The 7,500-nt window shown below is 43.5% G+C and overlaps 1 protein-coding gene across 7 annotated transcripts in view; it reads left to right on the top strand.

Annotated features, from left to right (window-relative positions):
- The window catches only part of LOC143277441 (uncharacterized), a 179,958-nt gene that overhangs the window by 66,180 nt on the left and 106,278 nt on the right, over positions 1-7,500 (top strand). The window lies entirely within an intron of this gene.

Raw genomic sequence — 7,500 nt, forward strand, 5'->3', positions numbered from 1 at the left:
TGCTTGTATAAGTACTGGGGTTAAAGGGGATGTGTGAGTAATCGAGTCTGTACACATAAAAAAATATGTATAATGTGTCGAATCTGGTCTTTTTTTATTTGACATGAGACTGAGAAGGAAACATTTGTTGTTAGAGTGTATGCCTGCCTGCCTGCCTTGAGAATCTGGTTGTGGTCTTCTGTTGAAAGGATACAGTATCGAGTGAAATAGTTGTAAACAGGATTGATTTATTCGATTTGATCTTCCGCCCTTCTTCGTTCCTCTGTCTGTCTCTCCATCTCCCAGTGTCTGTCTGTCTGTCTGTCTGTCTGTCTCTTTCTCTCTGTTTGTCACACTGTTTCTGTCTTTCTGTCTGTCTGTCGGTCTGTATGTGTACAGGTTTATGTCTGCCTCCCTCTATCTCCCTCGCTCCCGCTCTCTCTCTCTCTCTCTCTCTCTCTCCTCCCCCCACCCCCCGTCTCTCTCTCTCCCCTTCTCTCTCTCTCTCTCCTCTCTCTCTCTCTGTCCCCCCTCTTCTCTCTCTCTCCCAGCCTCCCTCCTAACCCTTCTATCTCCTTAGAAATCACTTGATAGAAAAGAAGAAATAATGCAGTCGTGTCGGATTCTGTATAATTTCTATAAAATAGAAATTAGGGATTTTTTTTTAATGACTTCTGTCCTCTCCTTAATCCATATCCAATATCCTATGCAAGGTACCACACCTGATTGATGGGAAATTCAAATATATCAGTTAACTGATTGACGACCTGGATACGGAGTTTAATCACAGATATTCCATTTGGTCATTTTCTGCATAAACAACACATGAACGTGGGATACGAACACAGAACAGACTGCCAACACGACGAACAACATACATCTTTACAATTAAAAAAAAATTCTTCGACACATGACTGCAGCGACATACTACAGAGAGCAGAACTCTCAGCGACAACGAACCAAGGGAGAGTAGAACTGTTGGCTTGGAACGGTTCAAGGGAAGCAACCGGGGCCTGCTGACTACGTCATCGTGCGGCTTCCTTCACACACACACACACACACACACAGAGACAGAGAAAGGCAGACACACACACACAGAGACCCGGGAGTAGCGAGCAGAGTGAAGGCAGTTCGCCATGATGGCTGCCTACCGTGCAGAAAGGCTGTGGATTTTCTGTCCTCTTTTTCTCCTTTGGATTCACTCTCCTGCGTCGGAGGCCAGTACCGGTAGGTCATCGTGTTGTTTTTTCACCTTTCTGATTCAGTTGAATTAAGTTTAAAGTGAATTTTGATCCCATTTGATGAGAAATATTTCGTACAGGCCGCTGGGTACAGCGTGCGAGGCTGGCTAGCAGTTGGTAGTATTGATGTGCTGTCAGGGTTGTGGTTCGTGTTTGAGCAGAGAATGAAGACTGGGTGCTTAAATTACGCTTTTCGTTTTGTTTCTTGCAAAATTAAACTTTTTTTTTTAAAACGTTTTAATGAAAGAAAAGAAGTTACGCGTGAGTCGAGTTTATAGATTCATTGAAAATTGTTATTTCGTTGGCCTTGAGTTGCATTCACAACATGCATTGCATCTTTTTATTCAGTTCTTGGGCTTTAATATCAGATTATGTATATTATATTAAATATATATTATTTCTACAATGGATTTTGTATTTTTCTTAAATTTATTTTAAGATCCCCCACCACCTAAGAATCGTAGGCCACCGTGTTTAACGATACGTCGAGTCCAAAGTTTAAGTAGGTTTTGTTTTTTTTTTCTTTTTAATCCAATTTTCCAGGAATGACGTCACGGGATTTCCGGGGCATTCCCGCCCTACAGGAAGTAGAATGCTGGGGAGCCGATTTAAAGCCGGACGTGGAACTGATTTCTCTGAAGCTGGTCAAGCTTCCAGAGTCCAGCGTTCTGGCCTCGCTGAACGTGATCAAAAGTACCTGTATGACTTACCACCAGTACTCCTCCTGTGTCGTGCACCCCACACAGAGTCGGAACTCCAAGCTGAGAGTCTTGGTGCATGATCTGGATGAAGGGGAGAGCAGGGAATACGGCTGTACCGTTCATTCCGTCGATGTTCGTGGGGATCCGATTTTGAAGAGTTGGAAACTTGTTCTGAGAAGGGATAGTAAGTTGACGCTCTCTCTCTCTCTCTCTCTTCTTTCTTGTATCTCTCTGTCTCTGCCTGTCTGTCTGTCTGTCTGTCTGTCTGTCTGTCTGTCTCTCTCTCTCTCTCTCTCTCTCTCTCTCTCTGTCTATCTGTGTGTGTGTGTGTGTGTGTGTGTGTTTGTCTGTCTGTCTGTCTGTCTTTCTCTCTCTCTCTCTCTCTCTCTCTCTCTCTCTCTCTCTCTCTCTCTCTGTCAGTGTGTGTGCGTGTGTGTCAGTGTGTGTGTGTGTGTGTTCAGTCTGTCGGGTTTACCCTCTGTCTTCTCCTTGTCAGTGTGTGTGTGTGCGCGCGCGCGTGTGTGTGTGTATACATGTATGCAACCGCCTGTGTGTGTGTGTGTGTGTGTGTGTACGCGCGCGCGCGCGCGCCTACCTGTGTGTGTGTGTTCGCTACTTGTTGAGGTTGTTCGCTATTTTGTGACATGAATTATGTGCAGGTGTTTTGTGCTTATTCATTTCATATTTAATTTTATATATATATATATATACCAAAAACTTTGAATTACATGTGTGTGTGAGGGGGTGGTGTGTGTGTGTGTGTTTGTGTGTGTGTGTGTATGTATGTGTGTGTGTGTGTGTGTGTGTGTGTGTGTGTGTGTGTGTGTGTGTTGTACAACGTTGTAGACTTCTAGCGTGGCAATGATAAACACGACGTTATCCTTCCTACAAAAGAGGCCCACAACAGTGTGGTCTTCATCCTTCTCATCCTTGTCTTGGAATTCTTCTTCTTCTTCTTTTTTTTGTAAGTTTGTGACAACGTTTTATTTCATCTCTATGTTTCTGTCTTTGACAATATCTGTCTGTCTGTCTATGTCTGTCTGTCTCTGTCTCTATCTTCTCCATCTGTCTGTATGTCTGTCTCCACCCCATTCTCATTTTCTCTCTCTGTTTCTGTCTCTGTTTCTCTCTCTTTCTCTCTGTCTGTCTGTCTCTCTCTCTGTCTGTCTGTCTGTCTCTCTCTCTGTGTCTCTCTCTCTGTCTCTCTGTCTCTGTCGCTCTCTCTGTGTCTCTCTGTCTCTCTCCCCCCACCCTCTCTCTGTCTCTGTCTCTCTCTCTCTCTCTCTCTCTGTCTGTCTGTCTCTCTCTCTCTCACTCTCTTTCTCTTATTGACTTACTGACTGGTCAGTTGATCCAAACCGATTGAAGGGCAGATCTGAACTGATTAGTCTAATTGATTCATTGATCCATTCATAGATTGACTGATCAGAAACGGCACTCTGTCTGTTGAGTATATCCCCACTTACATCCGATAAGTCGGTTCAAATTCAGTTCCAAAATCATAAAGCTTTTAAAAAGTCGAACATAGAGATATCGTCGAGTTGAGCCAGACTCGATCCGAACTGCGGTGCAAGGGAGAGTAGAGCTGGCGGCTTGAAACAGTCCAAGGGAAGCAACCAGGGCCTGCTGACTACGTCATCGTGCGGCTTCCTTCACACACTCACACACACAGAGACAGAGAAAGGCAGACACACACACACACACACACAGAGACCCGGGAGTAGCGAGCAGAGTGAAGGCAGTTCGCCATGATGGCTGCCTACCGTGCAGAAAGGCTGTGGATTTTCGGTCCTCTTTTCTTCGTTTTGTTTCCAACTGCCGCGTCCGATTCTAGCAATGGTAGGTCCATGTCTTAATCATTCGGTGGATTGATGGATTTTGAGGGGAATAGTGGTTGGTTTCGAGCTAAATTTCCTTAGGGTCTTTGTTTTAAAGGATTGTAGCGAGCAAGGCTAGGGTTGGCGAGCGATGCCTGTGAGTTGGAATATATCGACGTGTGTTCTGAGGTGGGGGTGGTGGTGTTGGTCTTGCTGGTTTCTGTGGAGCCGGTTTCTTTGGGGTTTTTGGTTTTGTTTGATAATTTAGGGATTAGGCATTGTTTAAATTTATTGTTCATTCTTCATTCTGCAGTTATTATTATTATTATTATTATTATTATTATTATTATTATTATTGACCTATTATGGTTGCCAGTCGGTTAGTGTGGCTACTGTACACATGTACATATGCTTAATTTCCTTCTTTTTCATTTTAATCACTGTTGAGGGTTACGAGTCTTATGTAGTCAAAAGCTGTTGTTGAAAGCTCTCAGATAAACTTGTTCGTCGGCGTAACTAAATGAATATGATTATATTTCTTTTCTTTCTTTTTTTTCCTTTTTTTTCTATATTAGACAGTAGCTGTTTTCATGAGACAGTGTACTAGTCAACATTTTTTCCCCCTGTCTTTTTCACATAAAAAAAAAAATCAACCCAAATCACGCGCTCCAAACGCAGTATATTATCCAATCTAGGTGCGGATTATATTTTTTCCAGGAATGACGTCACGTGATTTCCGGGGAATTTCGGCCATACAGGAAGTAGAATGCTGGGGCGCGGATTTGAAAAACGATGTGAAATTAATTTCGTTGAAACTGGTGAAACTGCCAGAGTCTAGCGTTCTGGCTTCGTTGAACGTGATCACAAACAACTGTATGACGTACAATGATTATTCTTCATGTGTGGTTCACCCGAAGGAAAGTCACAAGTCGAAACTGAGAATTCTGGTTCACGATTTGGAGGAAGGGGAGAACAGGGAGTATGGCTGTACCGCCAACACGGTTAATCCACAAGGAGACCCCATTTTGAAGAACTGGAAACTCGTGGTTCGAAGGAGGAGTAAGTTTGGTTAGTGAGACTGTGTTATTTGTCTGTGTGTGTGTGTGTGTGTGTGTGTGTGTGTGTGTGTGTGAGTGTGTGTGTGTGTGTGTGTGTGTGTGTGTGGGTGTGCGTGCACGAAGGTGTATACTCTGATATATATCTGTGCGTGTTGACATATGAGTGTGTAGGCGTAGGTGTGTTATATATATATATATATATATATATATATATATATATATATATATATATGTTGACATATGAGTGTGTAGGCGTAGGTGTGTGTGTGTTTTATATATATATATATATATATATATATATATATCCTGTGTGTGTATACTAATGACTGAGAGAAGCTGGGAGGGGTGGGGAGGTTGCGTTTCAAAAGGGTTTTTTTTTTTCTCTTTTCTTTTCTTTTCTTTTCTTTCTTGTCATCGTTGTCAAGAGCTTTCGCGGGCAGACTTTCTCTCGATGGAGTTTTGGCTCTGTCTTTGTGTGTGGACAGTCAGTTCGATTAGTACAATGGCGAGAGAGAGAGAGAGAGAGAGAGAGAGAGAGAATTCGTGTGTGTGTGTGTGTGTGTGTGTGTGTGTGTGTGTGTGTGTGTGTGTGTGTGTTTATATGTTAAATAAACACACGCATACATCACTGAACTCTGTAAAGTTATACACGTGTCATCAGAAGTCGCACAAGCTTGATAAATCAATTTTACGACGTAAGAGAGAGAGGGGTGGGGTGATAGAGAGAAAGAGAGAGAGTTTGTGTGTGTGTGTGTGTGTGTGTGTGTGTGTGTGTGTGTGTGTGTGAAAGCTGGCATGCCATTCGCCATTGAAGGGGAAAGGGGGTGGGGGACTTTCAGATCGGTCTGGAGCATTGAACAGTTCTTAGGAACCCTGCTCTCTCTCCCAAAACTCTCTCTCTCTCTCTCTCTCTCTCTCTCTCTCTCTCTCTCTCTCTCTCTCTCTCTCTCTCTCTCTCTCTCTCTCTCTCTCTCTCTGTGCTGTCTCTGTTTCTGCGTCTCCCTCTCATTCTTTCTCCCTGTTTATCTGTCCACCCATCCCTCTCTTTAATTTGATCCGTGTAGTAGACGTGTATATGACCTAAACTCACACACTGACCTTTGGATGCAGGTCAGTGTTCAGGTTCAGGTTCACGTCCCCCCCACACACACACACACACACACACACACACACACACACACACACACACACACACACACCATAAAATTCCACATTCACGTATGATTTCAAAACAAAACAGCTCACAACAAAGAAAAACCAACCCCTGGTCCCCTGCCCCGCTCCGCTCCACTCAAAACTGCTGGTATAAGGGAGACAAACCCTGCCGTTCCTGCCTAGCTCAAGGGAAGCAACTGCGCAGACTGACTACGATCCAAAATGAGCTGCAACACTCACTCTCTCTCTCTCTCACACAGACACACACACACAGAGGAGCGAGACTGTTTCTCTCCACAGTTCTGTGCAGAGCGAAGCTGGTTCGCCATGATGGCTGCCGAACGGGGAAGAAATATGCCGCGAGTTTTCTGTGTCTTTCTCGTGCTTGTGTTCGAATCCATCATTGTCCAGGGATCAGAGAATGGTATGTAATCCTTTACTCGCTACGGTTGTTTTTGTGTTAGAATGTGTAGTAGACTGGGCGTGTTTTTCAGGGTAGATTTGTTAGCGTTAAGTTCAGTGTTCAGAGGTGGTGGCTAAGGGAAGAGGAACATTATTGATATGCTCCGTCCTCTTTGTAGAGCTGTAGCGTGCGGCTCTTTGCGCGACGGAGAGTCGGAGAGAAAGCGCGACTGCTATTTTTCGTTGTTGACATCCGCTCGTTTTTGTTTTTGTTTTTCTTGAGTAGTAGGCTTTTGGGGAAATGTGTATGTTCATCGGGGTTATTAAATAAATTTGTGGATGTTTGAGCAGTATTTAAACCCTGATGTAAGTTACAGTCTTTGCGTTTGTTTGCATAACGCGCATCATTTGTAGGTGTCGTTGTAGTAAAAAGGATATTATACGTACGTGGTATACTGGCATTTATGACAACATATTTTAGATAGTCAGAAAGACGGAGGAACAATGGGATGGTTTATGAATGAAGTGTTAAGAAAGAAGAGAATGATTTCATAACAAAATTTAAGAAGATCAACATAGCGAAAAGAAAAAAAAGAGAGAGAAAGCCATGCAGACAACGTAAATAATCAATGAAGAAACGGGTGAAAGGTTATTTTTCGTTGGTTACGTTATCGCATCTGTAGTCTAAGAGAGAGAGTAGTAGAACTGGTGTATTAATTTGATTATATTCATATCTGTATTGATGAGGAATTATGTTTAATGTCCCGTCACGCGTACCGGCAATTGTATGTATCTGATTACAGTATTAATTTCTTCTACATTTGATTCTTATCATTAAAAGATAGATGATTGAAAGGGTAGGCGAGAAGGGCGGCGAATTACTTTGTGAATCTGTTTTTGCGCTTGCGTGTACGATAGTCACTGAGGTCAGTTGAGTCTGTGTAAGGAAGGGGATTCCCCAAACTATTTATACAACGAGGGGGTGTGTGGGCGGGATTTCCCCACAGGAATGACGTCACATCCTTTCCGGGGGATTCCCAGCATACAGGAAGTGGAGTGCTCGGGAGGGGTTCTGGCCTCTGACGTCAAGCTGATCTCTCTGCAACTCTTCCGGCTGCTTGACTCGACGGAGCTGGCGTCGTTAAAC

Source organism: Babylonia areolata, chromosome 34 (genome assembly GCF_041734735.1).
Source record: "Babylonia areolata isolate BAREFJ2019XMU chromosome 34, ASM4173473v1, whole genome shotgun sequence".
Classification (NCBI taxonomy): Eukaryota; Metazoa; Mollusca; class Gastropoda; order Neogastropoda; family Buccinidae; genus Babylonia; species Babylonia areolata.